The sequence below is a fragment of the Heterocephalus glaber genome, unplaced genomic scaffold, assembly GCF_053883595.1.
Source record: "Heterocephalus glaber isolate CG9 unplaced genomic scaffold, H.glaber_assembly_v1.0 deba00001773, whole genome shotgun sequence".
In the NCBI taxonomy this organism is placed as follows: Eukaryota; Metazoa; Chordata; class Mammalia; order Rodentia; family Bathyergidae; genus Heterocephalus; species Heterocephalus glaber.
The window spans coordinates 12568066-12586016 of NW_028258463.1; the positions used below are offsets into that span (position 1 = coordinate 12568066).

Here is a 17951-nt window from a genome sequence, read left to right on the forward strand (position 1 = left end):
CTGGCAAGTGCAAAGTCCTCAGTTCAACTGCCAGTACCAAACAAAAACAAAACAAAATTTGAGGCCAGCCTGGGCAACTTCTACCCTAATGCAGAAGAAAAGGATTGGGGATGTAGCTCAGCACTCCCTGGGATCAATCCCCAGTACCACTAGGGACAAAAATCTACTCTCTTTTCCTGCAAAGTGTAAATGATTTACGTTAGAAAGGAAATATAGATATATATACACACTATATATATTTATACTGTATATATTCAGTAAAAGCTTGAATTGTAACTTGTTTTTCAAGTGTTCTGCAAGATGACAAACATTTCTAATAAATTTTAACTTGATAAATGAGCAATGTTTTGCAATAGGAGTAGCATGTGATGCTGAATGTCACATGATCATAACTGAGCCAATAGCCAATGATTCCTCCCCCTCTATCTCTCACTGCAGAATTGTGGGTGATCATCTCCCAAAAGCAAGAGATCATGGAGGAGATCTTATCTCTAGAGGAGGAGAAAAAGGCAGAGGAACCCCTCACTTTAGTACGATTAGGGAGATGTGCAAAATGTGGGAAACAGTGCAAAGTTTGTACAAGCAAGAGTTTCACCTGAATAATGCTGTAGCAGTGTGAGTGATGAATCTGTGTCACGATAATGCAATGTCACATTTCCACAAAATCCTCAAATGGAGGCAAAAGCAAGTGTCATTGGACAGGTTCCTTGTTTATGTTTTTTTTTTTTTTTGGTACCAGGGATTGAACTTGGGTCCTTGCGCTTGTGAGGCTGGTGGCAGAACCACTGAGCTAAGTCCCAGGCCCGGTTCCTTGTTAAAGTTGCATGAAAAGAAAAAGATTCCATCGAGCCAATAGAGAGCCGTGATTCTGTTAGTGATAGTGAAAGTTGTCCTGCACAATAACCCTCCTCCCGTGTCTCTCACATCAGCACAAAGGTTTTTTCTTTTTGTTTTTTTGGGACAGGGTCTCTCTATGCAGTTCAGGGTAGCCTCGAACTCATGGCAACCATCCTGGCTCCGCCTTCCAAGTGCTGGGATTACAGGTATGCCCCACCATGCTCAGCCATGAAGGTAAATGCAATTATTTTTCTTTGTATTTTCTTTATTATTTTGTATTGTATTACAGTATTGTAATCATTTTTATATGAATATTTTTGGGTTGTCGAACGAATGATCTGAGTTTCCATTATTTCTTATGGGGAAATTTGCTTTGATATACAAGTACTTTGGATTACAAGTATGTTTCTAGGCCAAATTATGCTCCCAAACCAAGATTTTACTTTTTTTTTTTTTTTTGGTAGAAGTGGGAATTGAACCCAGGGCTTTTGCACTGAGCTACATCCCCAGCCCTTTTTAAATTTTTTATTTTTTTAAGACAGAGCCTTGCTAAATCACTGATGTTGCAAAGAGTCCTGGAATTACAGGCACATACCACATATAGCTGAATTTTTGCTGGTATTTTTCAAATTTAAATTTTTTTGTTTTTGGTACCAGGGATCAAACTCGGGACCTTGTGCTTCTGAGGCAGGTGGCAGGTAGCTGAATTTTTAATTCTAAAAATTATGGGCCGGGGATTTAGCTCAGTGGTTTCACTACCTGCTGCGCAAGTGCAAGGACCCGAGTTTGATCCCCAGTACCAAAAAAAAAAAAATTAAAAAAAAAAATTTTTTAATTGTAAATTTTAAAAAAATCTTAGCTCTACCACTGAGCTAAATCCCGGCCAAAAAAGTAATTTTAAAATAAGGAAGCCTGCTTGCTATGGTAGTGTACACCTGTAATGCCAGCACTCTGGGAGGCTGAAGTAGGAAGACCGGTCCGAGTTCAGAGCCACCCTGAACTACATACAGAGTGAGACCGCATCTCAAAAAACAACAACAGGGCCTCGATTCAGCTCAGTGCCGCCGCCTGCCTCGAAAGTGGAAGGACCGGAGTTCGATCCCCGGTACAAAAAACAAACAAAACAACAACAGGGCAGGGGATGTAGCTCTGGTTCTGCAGCCTGGCTTGCAAGCGCAAGGTCCATCCCCGGTACCTCCCCCCCCAAAAACAACAACAACAACAACAACAAAACTTTAAAAAATAAATAAATAAATAAAGCTGGGCATGGTGATGCAGGCCTGTAATCCCAGCACCCTGGGATGCTGAGGTAGGAGGATCACAAGTTTGAGCCAAGCCTGGACAATTAAATGAAATCCTGTGGCAAAATAAAAAATAAAAAAATGATCTAGAGATGTAGCTCAGTGTAAAAGCTTTAAATTCAATCCCTAGACTACCTCCCCACCCCGAAAAGTCAGATTCAGACCCTGAACCAGATGAGAATTGAGGACTGCAGAATAATGTTACACTTTGCAACTAGAATAAAATATTTGATCCAGGAGGCACAGAGTGAATCTTTGGCTAATTTTTGCCAGCTCTCTTGAATATTGGAAAGCTTACCATTCTGGTTCTTGTTGAAAAAAACGAATGTGGATTTTATTTTTAACTTTAAAAATTTTTTTTGGTACTGGGGATTGAACTCAGGACCTTGCTCTTGCAAGGCAGGTGGCAGAACCACTGAGCTAAATCCCTGGCCTGAATGTGGATTTTTAGATGGACCAGTAACTTAGCACTTACAAATCTTCCCAAGTAAACTTTCTCTTAGGTATCTTCTTTTTTTTTTTGGTACTGGAGATCCAACTCGGGTCCTTCTGCTTGCGAGGCAGGTGGCAGAACCACTGAGCTAAATCCCCGGCCCTCTCTTAGGTTATACTTGAGAAGGGTCAGTAATGACAAGGATGTAAGCACTCAGGAAACTGCAGGAATAATCCTGTAATCCACTAATCAACTTTTGCCTGCCGATAAAACTCAAAGGGCTGAGCCACTACAGGAAATATCAGTAAGTCTTGAAATAGCTAATGTGACCATTCCCTAAGCGCAGTATCAAGAGCAGTTACACTGGATTTAATGGTTTGTTTTTTTTTCTTTTCAAGAAGAGTGAAAATTGTCGGGCATGGTGGTCCACACCTGTAATCGCAGAGCTAGGGAGGCTGAGATAGGAGGATCACCATCAGCCAGCCTGGTCTACACTGTGAGACAATCTCAAAGAACCAAAAATAAGTAAGTAGTTCAACATTTTTTTTGTTTGGTACCGGGGATTGAACTCAGTACCTTGCGCTTGCCAGGCCAGCGCCAGAACCACTGAGCTAAATCCCAGGCAAAGAAAAAATTTTTAAAGGAGCTATAGCTTAGTGGTAGAACATGTGCATAACATGCATGGGCTTGGGTTCAATCACAGTACTGGGAAAAAAATAAAAAACTACAACAACCAAGAAGACTCCTCCTGTCCACGGGTCCTGCTCATGCTGGACCATGGGAGTTGGCCATCAGGGAAATGTGCACTGTGAATTGTGTTGTACCCCGAGGCTGAGGTCACACAGCCTGCTTGGATAGCCACTCTGCTGCCTCCCTGCTGCCCTAAGAACTTATGGAGAAGCTGTAAAGTCCCCAAACACAAAGTTAGAGGGAGTAAATGTTTACACAGCTAGTGGAGCTATTTACCAGCACGCCTCACAGATACCATTTTCAAATCAGGAATCAGGCAGGCAGGGTTTATAGAACTTGTCCTAAGGCACAAAGCAACCATTGGAAAGGGACCGCACGTGAGGAAGCTGAAGGCTGAACACAAGATGAACAACAGACCCAACAAATGACCAGCCTGGCCTCACCTTCAGGATCTGGCCTCTGGCCAAGCCAACAAAAAGGCAGCACCCACAGAACCAGAACTTGGGTTTTTCACTTCCACTGACAAACTGGTTTTATTCCCAAGTTTGCTTATCAAGAAATGCAGGGCCGGGGATTTAGCTCAGTGGTTTTGCCACCTGCTGCGCAAGCGCAAGGACCCGAGTTCGATCTCTGGTACCAAAAAAAAAAAAAAAAAAAGAAATGCAAAATTTTACGGGTTAACCTTAAAGACGGAAAGCTTTCATTTATAAATGAGTAGCACATTTCTGCACCTGGTATGGTATTGCCATGTAGAGCAACCAAAGGCTTAGCTGGATTACTTCACAATGGAGGATGAATCAGAGTCCAGGATCCTCCTCCAATAAATTCTTAACAAAAGAATCACAAAGGTTATTCCTAGGACCCCTTTCAGCTCCTATGACTATTTTACTTGCCTCCTGCTAAATTAGCTTTTCCTAACTCATCTCTCAGTGTAAAGTCAAGTCATTTGGAAAATGGGCTGCATGGGAGAAATCTTGGCCAGAGCTCCCAGAGGTCTCTAAGCAGTGAGCTGAGGTTTCCATGCACCCGGTCTAGCTGGTCCCAATGTGAAGTTAACGTGCCAAAATCAAACTACAGGATGGATCAAGTCCACCCAAGCTTCAGTTAACCGAAAATGGTTCAAATTTTGGAAGAGGAACCATAGTTGATGTTCAATCTATTTTTGAGATCTTTCTGAGAATATCTGAAGGATGGACAGAGAAAATGGTAGAAGCTACGGAGTTATCACTCAATTTATGAAAACAACTTTATTTTTGGGGGTACCAGGGTCCTTGCGCTTGCGCAGCAGGCGGCGAAACCACGGAGCTAAATCCCCAGCCAAAAACGACTTTATTAACAGGAAGGGAAGCACATCAATTGCAGAGACTCAAGGTTCTTGCTCTTAGGGCCAAAGGCTTAGGAATGATTTAACATTTGTGGCTGGTAACAGGTTCATCGCAAGATACCCAGCGAAGCTCCCTGCCCAGGCACTGTCCTTCTTTTTTTTCCTTACTCCTTTTTCCGGTCCTGGGATCCGACCCAGGACTTTGAGACGCCGGGCAGACCTACATCCCCAGGATGCCGTCCTCCTTGAGGGCCTCCTTGGACATAGCTTTAACGGACACGGTGGCGACAAAACTATTTCTGAAGACATCCCTGAGCCACAGGCCTCTCTAGGCTAGATTTCAAACAGGAGGAACAAAATGGTTTACTCTGCAACTCAATGCGCTCGCTTCACAGCAAGCTTCCCTCACGGCGAAGCCAGCACAGCGGTGACAAGGCCGAGCTGACTGTCGCCGCGGGTCCCCCCTTGACGCCACAACACGAAGTCGATCGGATCTCCCGGGCTGCTCGAAGCTTCCGGACCGACGGATGAGGGGCCCCAGTGACAACGGCCCCACTGTTTAGTTTGTGAAACAAAGTTCTCTAAACCGGGAAGATGTTACAGCCTCCCCAACGCGATACCGGACTCGTTTTCCCTGGGCTGCCACTGCTGGGAAAGTTTCAGTAAAAGTTAGGGCTCGGGATTCACAGTGATACAGGTGTCCCCGAAACCTCCTCTGGGCCTCTCCGTGTCCACTCGGGCTGCGGAATGCAGGGCCGGTCCTCGGGCAATTCCCGGGGCCGCACCCAGGGCCCCGCGCGGAGAGGATGGCAGCGCTCGGCCCGGAACCCGCGCCCCGTGAGTAGCGAGGCCCGTCCAGGCCGCCCCACCGGGGAGCGGGCGCCGCCCTCACAGAGGGAGGCGGAGGGGCTGCCGGGCCACGGAACGGGAGGGCCGAGCCCCGGGACGCCTGCCCCGCCCCGCCCCGGCCTCCCGCGCTCGGGCCAGGTCTCACAGAGCAGCGAGTCCCTCCGCGGCCTCTCCCAGCTCAAGATGGCGGCGACAGGCGGCACTCCGTCGCCTCCGCCGCCGAGATCCCTCCGCGCAGGCCCCGCCCCCCCCGGCCTACTTCGTGTCCACGAAGACGCACGCCTCCAATTGGAGGGGCGGACCCACCTTGCTCAGCCTAGCTAATCACGGACATAATTCAGAATATTAACAGGCGCTATGACCAATCAATGCAAGCAGCGGGAAAGGCGGTCCGCCGCCCGCACAAGGACCCATGGGGCTTGGAGTCCCGAACTTGTAGTGGCCGAGCCGAGCCCTGGGTCGCCTCCGCCCCGGAAGGACTACAATTCCCGGCCAGACCGCGCGGCGCCGTCACCCCCTGCGGTTTTGAACTGTTGCGGCTGTAGCCAGAGGCCCGGCTGAGACGAGGGCACTGACTAGAAAGGCAGTCGGGGGTAGTTGTGTGCGTGCCTTTGACAACACCTAGGTCCCACCTTTGCACAGCGTCCCCGCCTGCTGCCGCCCCTCGTGGAGGAAATCCGTTCCGCTCGGCCGGCTTCCCGCCCAGGCGGCCTGGGGTGCGAAGGCTTCGTTTTCCCATTCCCGCTGCTTCCGGTCCTGATGGAGGGAGGCGGGCGAAGGGCCCGGGGCCTTCGGCAGCGGAAGAGGCCGCTGAGCGGGCGAGCCCCATGGTGGTGGCCTGTAGGAGCTGCAGACCCACTCGCTCCGGCCTCCCTTGCAGGCCCCGACCCCTTGGGACTTTGCGCGGCAAAGGTCAGGCCCGCCATCACCCCAGCCCAGGCCTAGTAGCTTCCAGGAGGCGCGTGCGGGACAGAGGCCCTGCCGGGAAGCTGGCCCCCAGCCCCATGCAGTCCTGCCTGTTGGAGGTGTGGAAACGGCTCGGGCGCTTGGGGACCTCGTGGAAATGAGCACAGCTCTGGTGTTACAAGGTGGCGGCCCTCCTGGGCAGCGGGTTTCCTCCTGAGAACTGGCCTTCAAGACTTACGTGTCTGTTGTCGGTCAGAACAGGTGTTAGGCTCAAAAGCTACTACGGGGAGATTGGGACAGAGTCCCACAGAGTCAGCATCAGCTTTGGAGGTCAAGGTAAGGTCACACCAGCCACCTGGGTGCCCCGCACATGGCGCCCTCCTGCGAGGACTGACTTCCTGTCTGACACCCGTTGGTAGAGTTGGGAAACTAGTATTTTAAATGAGTCTCTACTGTGCTCTGGGCAACAGGCCAGATTCTAAAGCTATGACATCGCATGAACGCCTGGTAACCCTTCCAGGTAGGAATTATTTCCACTTAACAGAAACCGAGGTTCTGAGGGCTGAAGTAGCTTTCGCAGAATCATGGCACCTACACACTACAGACCAGGGCTTACACCCAGGGCCTCCTGTTTCGAGGGCACCAGAACTTGCCTTGATCTCAACCACAAACAACTTGGTTGAATATTTGCTTTTTGTCCAGGGTGAAAGCCCAGTCTGAAGTAGGAAAGAGTTTGGGTCAAAATTTAGGATGAGATGGTAGGTAGGATATAACCCTCCGAGAATGCTGTCCCTTCCTGCCCCATACCCATTCTCCTGTCGGGCCCACAGCCATGGATCAGAGGGCTGGAGGTCAGAGAAGCTTCTGAGGCCCCCTGCCCAGCCCCATGCAGTGTTCCTTGGGTTTGGTTAATTGGGAGTTCAAGACATGTCAGGGCTAGAAGGTTCAGAGAAAGCAAGGGACTCACCTAGCTTATCTGTGATAGTCACGTAGTGGCAGAGGACAAAGCCCTGGGGAGAGAGGTCACATCGGGGTTGGGGGAGGAATCAGCAGGGGACATGGACTCAAGCTGGGAGTGGGGAATAATCCACACATAGGCCACCCTGCTGTGCCACCCCACTGGCCTTGCCTCTGGGTGGGGCAGCAGATCTGCCTCAGTGGGCCCACACTCCTCACTGCTGCCGGCAAGGCTTGGATGCATGAGTGGTGATCTCGTAGGTGAGATACCTCCCCCAGCACACACACAGTCACACTCCAAATACTCCTCCCTGAAGTTTTCCTCCACATGTCCTTTGCTTGGAGGAGCCTGTGCTTACCTCTCAGAACCATGTGTTTATAAAACAGCATGCTGGCAGTGGTGCTAATTAGAAGTCCCCAGACCACAAATGCAGAGCAGTTTGTCCCTGGTCCTTCTACCACCTGCACAGCAGGGGCGATGCCCAAGTGCACACGTGCTCTTGACAGATGCTTTCCACCTCTACAGGGTGGCGTCAGCCCTTCTTCCCCTGGATGGACCACTTTTTCCACCTGTGGAGAGGAGTGACACAACTTGCACCTTGGGTGAACAGTCCTTTAGCCTAGAGGACAGACAGCATTGAGTCTCTCTCTGGTACCTCTTGGAGGCCACAACCCTAGCTTTAGGTCCTCTGGTGGATGAGCACCAAGTGAGGAGGACTTGCCCTAGCTGTGCTGAGTGGAGGACAGATGGCTCGTGGTGATGTGCTGAGTCTAGTTGTCTGTGTGACATAGTGACAGTCCCTGGGGGGAGGTGGAGGGCTTCCCAGAGAGGTGACCAGAACTAAGCCCTGAGGATGAGAAGAGTCCTGGAAGCGGGAGTGGCTGTCCTTGTTCAGGAGCCACTGGGAAGCCCAGGATGGGACAGCAGTGCACCAAGCAAGTGTGGGGCCTTTCTGAGTGTGGCTGTCTGTCGGTTCTGGTTCACAGTGGCTCTTTTTTGTTTTTTTTCCTTTGCTTTTGGTACCAGGGCTCGAACCCAGGACCTTGCACTTGGAGGCAGCTGCGGTGCCACTGAGCTACACCCCTGGCAGGGCTCTTGCTCTGTGTTGCAAGACAGGCTTTCCAGGGAGTAAACAGCAAGCACCACTGGGACTTTGCTCAAGTTTGGGTCTTTGTTGTCTTTATTTTTTTGAGGCACGGTCTCACTATGTAGCTTTGAACTCACTGTGTAGCCCAGTCTGTCCTCAAACTTGTGGTGATCCTCCTGCCTCAGTCTCCCAGGTGCTGAGATTATAGGTGTGTACCACTATGGCCAGCTGTGTTTTTTTGAGTAGGGTCTCACTATGTAGTTCAGGTTGGCCTTGAACTCGATATCTAGCCCAGGTTGATTTTGCAACTAGGATCGTCCCTGTCTCAGCCTCCTGCAGGCTGAGATTACAGGCCTGGGCTACCATGCTCTGCCCCTTTAGGCTTCGGATCAGGCAGGTACATCAGGAGCTGGCATCCACCCCAGGTTGCCCCTTCTTCATTTGAACGGTGTATATAGGTAAGTAGTCAGTCACTCATGGGCACCTCCTCTGTGCAGGCGTTGTCCTGGGCACTGAAATTACCGTGGGCTCCTCGGGATGCGCCTCCCTGGCTGTACTTCTGCCTGGTGAGGGTTGGGGGATGCAAAGTCTGAGTGTGTCAGGGAGGGGTGACCCCCCCCGCTCTGTGACCCAGGGCCCTCCCCTGTCTGCACCTCTCATGCTCCAAGCCTCAGGACTGCCACTGTCCCTGCTGCTAATACCCTGAAATTAGAGCCCCGTAGCGAGTGAGACCTTGCCCAGGCTGGGAGTGGCGTCCACTGGTGAGGTGGGTGAGCCTGGGCTGCCTGGAGCTGAGCTGGACTGAGGGGCAGGGCCTGGTGCCTCCTGCGTGTGCTAGGAGATAGTGGCCCAGGCCAGCCCTCAGCACCCTATACCACCATCCAGTTCCTGGCGAAGGGTCTCGCTGTGCCCCCGGCGAGTGCCACCCTGGCTCCAGTGGGAAGGGTCAGGCTGAGCCCAGGGTGAGTCCCACAGAGCCCTCTGAGCACTGCTTCCCAAGAGCCGCAGGGCCACAGCGAGCAGGTGCTGGTGGGAGGCCACCTGGACTTGGAGAGGCCTCCCAGGTTCAGAGGCGCTGTGTCCTCAGCAAGAGAACAAGTCTCAGAGCTGGGAGGGCCACCGCAGCCAGGGCCAACGCACAGGTGGACATGCTGGTGCTCCGAGATGGCTGGCAGAGGGCACCTCTTAGGACCTGTCCCTCCCTACAGCAGAGGCAACCCCACACTCATTTCCACATCAGGGTCTCGGATGTCATCTTCCTTTGCTTTCACGGAGAAGTTAAATAGTCACAGTGGAGCCTGAGGGGATGGCTAGGATTGCCTTCACCAGGGTGTCCTGGAATCAGCCTGGGAAGAGCAGCGGGCCCCTAGGGGGCCTTGGTGGGGTCCCCAGGGTGCCAGGACGCAGGAGGAGCATGGGCCACAGCCCCAGGTTTGCTGGGTGCTGCAGATGCTGGGTGGCTGAGGGAGCAGGGAGCTCCAAGACTTATCCCGGCCCCTGTGCACTCCATGCAGGGCAGCTTAGGTCCCCAGTGGAGTGGGCCTGCCCCCAGCCCACCCTAGCAAGGTTGGCCCTGAGGTTAGTCATTCCATTTCCCCCTCCGCCTCCAGGGAGGCCATCGAGGAGTGTACTTGGCCAGGCGTGTTGACACAAGCCTGTCATTCCAGCACTCTGGGAGGCTGAGGCAAGAGGGTCACAGGTTTGGGCCCAGCCGAGGCAATTTAGTGACTTAGCAAGAAAATAGCAAAAACCGCTGGGGATGGAGCTCAGTGGGAAGACCTAGGCTTTATCCCTGGTTCCAGATACACACACACTCTCTCTCTCTCTCTCTCTCTCTCTCTCTCTCTCTCTCTCTCTCTCTCTCTCTCTCTCTCTCTCTCTCTCTCTCTCACTCGAGGGAAGGAAGGAGGACAGGGAGCTGGGCCCCTGGGGCCTGCAGTGCCTCCCACACCCTGCTCCTCCCGGCCCTTTCCATGCTGGTCACTGTGCTCTGAGGGGACCTCTCGTGGCCCCAGGGTGTGGGAGGCAGGGCCTGGGAGGGGGGTCCAGGCTCCTGGGCGGTGAGCCAGGCCGGGTGAGCCAGGCTGGGTGAGCGGGCGGGAGCTGCAGGATGGAACTGCTGCCCGAGTGAGTGTTGCCAGGACAGCTTTTATTCTGCTGGCCACACCCAGGCCTAGGGAGCAGCTTCTAGGAAAGGGCGGTTTCCAGGGAGCACTGCCCCCCAGCCCTGCCTGGCCTGCAGCTCCTGCCTGACCTGTCCCTGTCCCCACCAGCACACGGGAAGCCCAAGACTCACAGAGGGAGCCCCGAGGTCCCCAAGCCTGGAGCCTAGGGCAGGGAGGCTACACGGGTTGTTTACTCGAAGGCAGGGTGTGTGCGTGCTCCTGACCAGGACGGGAGAAGACTCGCTGTGGGGTGGGCCCGGGGGCTGCCCAGAGGGGAGGGGGTGTTTGGCCTTTTGGGCTGTGCAGCTGAGCGCCTGGGGAGGGAGAAAAGCCCCCCATGAGGCTTTGGGGCTGAGGGCTGGGAAGGGGGTTGAGTGGGGGCATGGGCGGGGTGCAGCAAAACATGAGTTGAGTGTGCAGGGCTGGAGGGGTGTCTGGGCGGGCCCGGGGGGTCCCTGCCCCATCTTTCCCTGCCCTGGCTCAAGCCAGGTGAGGGGTGAGGGGCTTCCTGCTCCCTCTGGCGGTGGCCTGGTGTTGACTTCACTCCTGTGATGCAGAATGCCCTGGGCCAGACCAGCCAGACCCACCACTGCCCAGGCCCTCAGGCTTGCTTTCCTGGGCCCCTGGCACCCAGGACTCCTTTTCCCTGGCAGGGACCCCCCCCAACCTCGGACCCTGCCTGCAGTTTGGTGGAGGAGCCAGTGGAAGTGGAGGCGGGACAGGCATGTGGGGAGGCAGCCCTGTCCCATAGCCCCTGCTGGGAGCCAAAGGGTGGCGCTGGCCCTTTAAGTGGGGGTGCCAGGCAGTGCCCTCCCTGCCAGTCCCTTTCAGCCACACTGAGCATGTGCAGAGCTGTACAGCAGGGTGGGGTGGGGGTGTCTCACCCTGGCTTCCAGGCCTGCATCCACTCCTGGGTCACCACAGGCCTGGGGTTTGGGTGCTGCCCACTAGGGATGCTGGCCAGGCCCAGCCCTGGAGCTCCCGCTACCTCTGCCAACCTCACTTTCCAAGGGGGTGCAGGCTAAGCATCCTGATCATCTTGTTGCTTGGTGTGGCCCAGTTCATCCCCTTGGAGCCAGGCGTTTCGGACTGGGGTGGGGAGGGGCTGCCAGCCTGAATACCCAGTGCTGGGGGAAGCCTAGACCACCTTCCCACCCCCAGCCTTCCCAGGGCCCCTCTTCTAGTCTGCCCACTTCCTCCAGGCCCGGGGCCCTCCTTCAGGCTGCAGCTGCTCTCAGTGCCCTCCCGGTCAGCCCTGGGCACCTGCCCTTCTTCCTCCTGCAGCCTGCAGCAGAGTGCTCACCCTCCCCAGGAGCAGCTCCACTGTGTGCATTCTGCCTGTTGGGCTGCCCTGGAGCTTAGGAAGGCTGGCCCTGTCCTCTGTGCCTGTGGGTCCGCTCCAGGCTACATCAAGGGGAGGCAGAGGCCTGGTGCCCGTGCTCACAGTGGGATGTCCTTCCTGGGCTGTGGCGAGGAACAGTGGACAGGAGTCTGGGGCCTGGGATTCACCCGTCACTCGAAGGCTGTCCTGGGCCTGGGCCTGCCTGCCCCACTCCTGCTCCTCCAGGGACCCTCCAGGCTGGAATGTGGCCCCTGGGGATGGTGTGAGTCATACTGTGCAGCCTGGGGTCACACACAGGCGGGGAGGAACTCCAGATGAGATTGAGAAACTGCTGAAGGCCATGCAGCACCAGTGGGATGCTGGCCACTCTGATCTGCAGAATCTCCGAGTTAGAACAGCGTGCAGTGCGGTTGTGACTGGTTCCCTTAGCTGTCGGGCCACGGGCTGTGGGGGGCTGTGGGCAGCACGGCCCCTCCCTTCCTGAGGTGGAGATGATGTCCTTCACCCTGTCTCCCTGTGGGATGCCCATCCCTGGCCCAAACAGGAAGTCCTTGTGGACCTGAGAGGGAGGGGACTGCCTCGGTCTTGCCCCATGTCCTGCTGCCCAAGGGCTGGACACTGCCTGAGACCCTCTGACCCTCCAAGTGGGACCCCCACCTGACAGCCCTTCCGGCTGAGAGGACGGCCCAAGAGATCGGGTGTGAGAGGGACCCTGAGGCCTGTGTTCCATTCCTCCTGGGGACTCCACACCCAGGCAGCCCCTGTGACACCTGCAGCCTGGCAGGGGACCCAAACAGGCTCCTTGGTTGTCCTGGAGCCATCCCTGCAGCTGCATGGCCCTGGTCCTTCCTGGCTGGACCTCTGTTCAATGCTGCACCATCCTGTGGGTCTTAAAAGGAGGGGTGCCCGTGTCCTCTGCCCAAGTATCCTCACCTGCACCCTATTAGCTGTGTCTGCAGCTGCCCCTCTCCCAGGCTCCCCTTCCTGCCCCCCATCCTGGCAGAGCCCCCCAGATGCCTCCCTGCCCCTTGTTCCATGGTTTCCGGGTTCTGCAGGGCTGTTTATTTAGAGGGGCTGGGATTTAGCTCGGTGGTGCCATGCCTGTCTCACAAGTGCAAGCTCCTAGGTTCAAACTCTGTACCAAGAAAGAAACATTTAGAGGCAGGGTCTCACTAGTACAGGCTGGTGTTGAGCTTGTGGTGATCCTCCTGCCTCAGCCTCCCTAGTGCTGGGATCACAGGCATGTGCCATTATGCCCAGCTAATTTTCAGATTACATTTTAAAGTAGCTTGTCTAGATTTCTCTTGAAAGCATAATTTATAGCTTTCTAGTAGAGATACATAGCAATAGGCAGATGTAGACCTTGAGGCATCCAATATACTAGCTGTCAGCTAAGGCAATACCCATCTTTAGGGGGGATTAAATATCTTTTGAAGCCAGTCATGGTGGTGCAACACCTGTAACCCCAGCTACGTGGGAGGCTGAGGCAGGAGGATTAAGTTCAAGGCCAGCCTGGACAACTTAGCAAAATCTGGTATCAAAATATAAAAAGGGATGGGGTGCAGCTCAGTGGTAGAGTGCTTGCCTAGCACCCACTGTCCTGGGGTCAATTTCAAGTAATGATGGAACCAAGAAACCATGACTTTTCTTGGGGGGGCAGGGCTTTTTGAGACAGGGTCTCTCTTGAGTAGTCCAGGCCGGCCTCTAACTCTGGTGGATCTCCTGCCTCAGCCTCCCGAGTGCTGAGATTACAGGTGTACACCACCATGCTTGGCAAAACTGACTCTTGTTTGGATTTTGACTTTTGTCAGTACCAGATACCAAACCTAGGGGCTCAATGTGCTAGGCAAGAGCTCCACCCCTGGACTGTGTTCTCAGCCTTTTCTATTTTGGAAGGGGTTCTGGCTAATTTGCCCAGGCTAGCCTGAAACTCATGATCCTCCTGCCTCAGCCTCCCTGCAGCTGTGATTGCAGGAGTGAGCCATCAGCTTGGCCTTATCAGCTGTTTGTAAGTGTGCCATGTGGTGCCATTAAATACATGCATGCTGCTGTGTAACTGCCTGCAACATCCATTGCCAGAGCTCTTCAGGCTTTAGACACTGAACAACCCCCGCCCCTCCGCAGGCCTGGTGAGCACTGCTGGGCTTTGTGGGTGCTCTTTTTTTTTTGGTATCAGGGATCGAACTTGGGTCCTTGTGCTTGTGAAGCAGGCAGCAAAACCACTGAGCTAAATCCCCAGCCCTATGGGTGCTCTTGATACGACTGCCCTGTTGCTCACCCTTGCTGGAGGCCTGCGTGCTGCCCCTCAGAGCCTCCGGTGTCCCTGTGTCCCATAAACCCTTGCTCCTCCATCTGGGGGGCACTGGGTAAAGCCCCAATGCCTGGGTGCTGTTCCTCGTGGCTGTCCTAGTTGGGAGCCTGGTCCAGGGAGCTCTTCCCTGCCACACCCAGGGACCCTGGGGGTGCACAGGAAGGAACTCCGGGCTCAGGGTGGGGAGAAGGAGGAGACCCTCAGCCAGCCTGGGCTCCTGGGAAAGGGCAGGCGCTGAGGCCTCTTGCCGGGTGCTCAGGGCCCACTGGCGAACAGGTTCTGAAATCCTGCTCTGCGGTGCACTGTGCATTGCGACACAGCACAATGGTTGTGTGTGTGTGTGTGCGCGCGCGCGTGCGCGTGTGATGACTTCTGCACTGTGGGGCAAGGGCTTTTTCACTGGGGTCCCAAGGCCGTCTGTGAGTAGTGTGTGTGTAGCAAGTGCTGTGTAGGGGTTTGCAAGGAGTTCAGAGGCAAATGCTGGGCCACCATGCTGCTGTTTCTCTTCAGTGTTGGCAGTTGAATTGAGCTACATCCCCAGCCCTTCTTCATTTTTCGACTTAAGACTGGGTCTTGTTAAATTGCTCAGGATAGGCTGGAACTTGTAGTCCCCCTGCCTCACCCTCCCAGAGTGCTGGGATCACAGGTATGCACCACCATATGCCGGGCTCCTGTGCCCTTTGACTTAGAGATGTGTTATTCCAGTTCGTGTCCTCACATAGCCTCTTCTCTCTGCACCTCTTTGCCCAGATGCTGCCCCTTCCTTTTCTCTCTTTTTTGTTTTGTTTTTGGTACCAGGGAATCAAGTTCAAGACCCTGCACTTTCGAGGCAGGTGGTGGCACCACTGAGTAAAATCCCTGGCCCTCCTTTTCTCTTTTGAGACAGGAACTCACTATGGAGCCAAGGCTGGCCTCAAATTTGCAGCAGTCCTTCTGCCTCAGCCTCCTAGGGTGTTGGGATTACAGATGTGTGCCACCATGCTGGCCCAGATTCCTCTTTTATGAGGACTCCAGTCCTGCTGGTTCACAGGACACGCTAACAACCCCACTTGAATTTGATGTGGCAGTAGAGATCCTACTTCCAAACAAGCCTGCGTTCTGGGGTACTGGGGCTTAGGACTCTGATCTGCCCTTCTGTGGGGCCGTCCAGCTGGGCCAGGCTCTGAGTCCCAGGGCGGCCCTCCTGGCTCACACGGTTTCTGAAGTTCTGACCTCATTCATGCAGCACCTGGAGTGTCCAGGAGCCTCCACCACAGGGAGACAGAGTTTTCTGAAGGCAGAACTGACTTGTGCAGGGCTGCATGCCTACATCCTCACCTCAGTGACACCAACCCACACTCGCCAGGTGCCCGCTGCAGGAGCTTCACACCCCTGTCTCCATAGGACCCCACCCACTTGCTGCAGGGTTGCCCGTGTCACGTGGTGAAGGGGTGACCACGGGGGACTTGGGCTGCCAGTGTGGCCCAGCACCAGCTCTCCACCACCACCACCCCGTGGCTCCTGGGGGAACACACCATGGTCACCAGCAGGTCAAACGGATTGCCCGGTGACTGCAGCCCCCCTCCGACTCTGGCTCTCTCTCCCAGGGTGCTGGGACGACAGGCGTGCACCACCCCATCTGCCTGTAGTGTAAACTTTTTATTTTTTGAGACAGGGTTTTGCTATGTAGTTCAGACAGGCCTTGAACTCACTGTGTAGCCTGGGATGGCCTCAAACTTGTGGCAATCCTCTTGCCTCAGCCTCCCGAGTGTTGGGATGACAGGTGTGTGCCACCAGGCCCAGCTCTGTAGCATAAACTTTTTTTGGGGGGCAATCAAACTCAGGACCTTGCACTTTTGAGGCAGGTGCCAGCACAACTGAGCTACGTTCCCGGCCCCGTAGTGTAAACTTTTAATTGAAGTTTAACACTAACACATTGCAAGCATACAGCAACTTTGTACTGGACTGGTAGGAAAGGAAGACCCATGTAGTGAGGTCTGTTCATGTTGAAAATTCTCAGTGTGTACTGAATGACCCAGCAGCTCACCTCTGAAATCTCAACCGAGGAGAATGTCCAGACATCAAACCCAGTGCCTTGTGCAAACTAGACCTGATTATCCTCCTGCCTCAGCCTCTCAAGTGCTGAGCTCACAGCGTGCACCACTGGGTATGGCTGCCAGACATTTTGCTTAAAACGTTTTCTTCCCTTTCAAAAGGTAAACCCATTGCACTCTACAGACACCCCTTCTTTTATTCCCTCATCAACTCCGCGAGAAGGTTAAGAGGCTCCCCTCCCTGGCTGCCTGGCTCCCTCACGGTTCCACCCGGCCCATTGCCAGGTCGCGCTCTGCCCTCCGGCCACCCTGCCGGCCCTAGGGAGCCTTCGCGCGGGCCAAGCCCAGACTGGCGCAGGTTAGGGTCCCTTGGAGGTCGTGGGGAGGGGGCAGAGCCGGACCTGGACCTTTATTCTGGGCGCCCCAAGCGGGCTGAGGGGAAGCCGGCGGCGGGGAGCAAGCACAAGCGACGGTCGTCTGCGCTGGCCCGTCCGGGGCTTGAGCTAGTGACGCTGCTGTACCGGCGCGGCCGCCACCCGAGAGGCCGGCGGGGACCAGCGCCCTGCTGCTCCTTCCCGCAGCCGGGATGAAACGACCTCGGCGCCGTCGGCCTTGGGTGCAGACCAGCGCCGCACGCTGGCGAGAACGAGCCGGGGCTTCCGGGGCGCCCGGAGAAAGGCCCACAGGCTGCGGTGGGCCGGGAGGGCGTCGTCGGTGTCGCGCGGCTGCGTGGGCGGGACGGGCCTCGCACCCCTCCACCCCTCCCGCCCGCGTCCGTGGGCTCCGGCCCCACAGCGCCCCCTGCCGGCGATCCGAGAGCGGCCTGGACACCTGGCACCGGCCGAGATCCCAGTGCCACCCGGAGCCCAGGGCCTGGCCGCGGGTCTGTCCTCGAAGAAAGCTCCTGACTTCGGAGGCTCCTGGCACACCCTGGGCGAGCACACCCGGCTGCGCCCCAGCCTCTTCTATTCTGAGATGAGGTCTTGTGATCCTCCTGCCTCAGCCTCCTGAAAAGCGTGAGCCACCATAGCCGGCTATCTGGTGTCTCTTTGTGCACAGATTCAGGCTAGGAATCCTTGGGAATCTGAACGGTAGGTGGGATTCTTCACCTCAAGGGGTTCACAGAACCCCTGAACCTCAGGATTCATCCAAGTTGTTTGTCCAAAAAATCAGATTTTAGCTGGTGGAGTGGCATTTATGTGTAATCACAGCTACTTGTGAGGCTGAGGCAGGAGGATCACAAGTTTGAGGCTAGCTTGGGCAACTTAGTGAGACCTTGTCTCAGTGGTAATAATGAGTTTGATCCCTGCTACCAAAAAAAAATATGTTTTTTAAAGGGTCGGAGTGCAACTCAGTGGTGGAGAACTCACTCTTCTAGCATGGGCAAAGCTTGAGCTCAGTCTCCAGCACCAGCCACGTTTTCATGCCGGTTAGGGCCCAGTGAATTGCGCTCTGGTGACCTATGCTCTGCCTCTTTCCTCCTCCTCTGGCCCCAAATCCCAGCAGCTGCTGTTGAAAGCATTCCTGAGGCCGCTGGGGCACCCCAAGACTCCGTCCCATCCTGCCCTCTTGCCTGCTGCCTCCCGGAAGGTCCCGGTCTCTGCCCGCCCCTCGAAGTCCTGCAGGAGGTGGCTGTGGGGTGCACTCAGGGTCCTGTCCTCAGAGCCCTGGGCTCCAGGGGGGCTGCCCACCCTGTCCTTGTCTCTGGGTGGGAC

General features: G+C 54.9%; 1 protein-coding gene and 1 long non-coding RNA gene across 5 annotated transcripts in view; one reads left to right on the plus strand and one right to left on the minus strand.

Annotated features, from left to right (window-relative positions):
• Positions 1-4489: 4489 nt before the first annotated feature.
• On the minus strand, positions 4490-5676 carry LOC101704041 (uncharacterized). Its single transcript, XR_205844.4, has 2 exons — positions 5580-5676; positions 4490-5233 (listed from the first exon to the last, which is right to left on the minus strand). It is a non-coding gene; the product is annotated as an uncharacterized LOC101704041 (long non-coding RNA).
• Positions 5677-5994: 318 nt separating this feature from the next.
• The window catches only part of Fmnl1 (formin like 1), a 33540-nt gene continuing 21583 nt past the window's right edge, over positions 5995-17951 (plus strand). For 2 of the 4 annotated variants that reach the window (XM_087202267.1, XM_087202262.1), the window contains exon 1: positions 5995-6150. The gene's annotated coding sequence lies outside the window, so the exon portion shown is untranslated. Of the gene's footprint in view, positions 6151-6446; positions 6677-17951 lie in introns of those variants that run through there. The other 2 variants (XM_087202264.1, XM_087202259.1) reach the window with 2 other exon arrangements.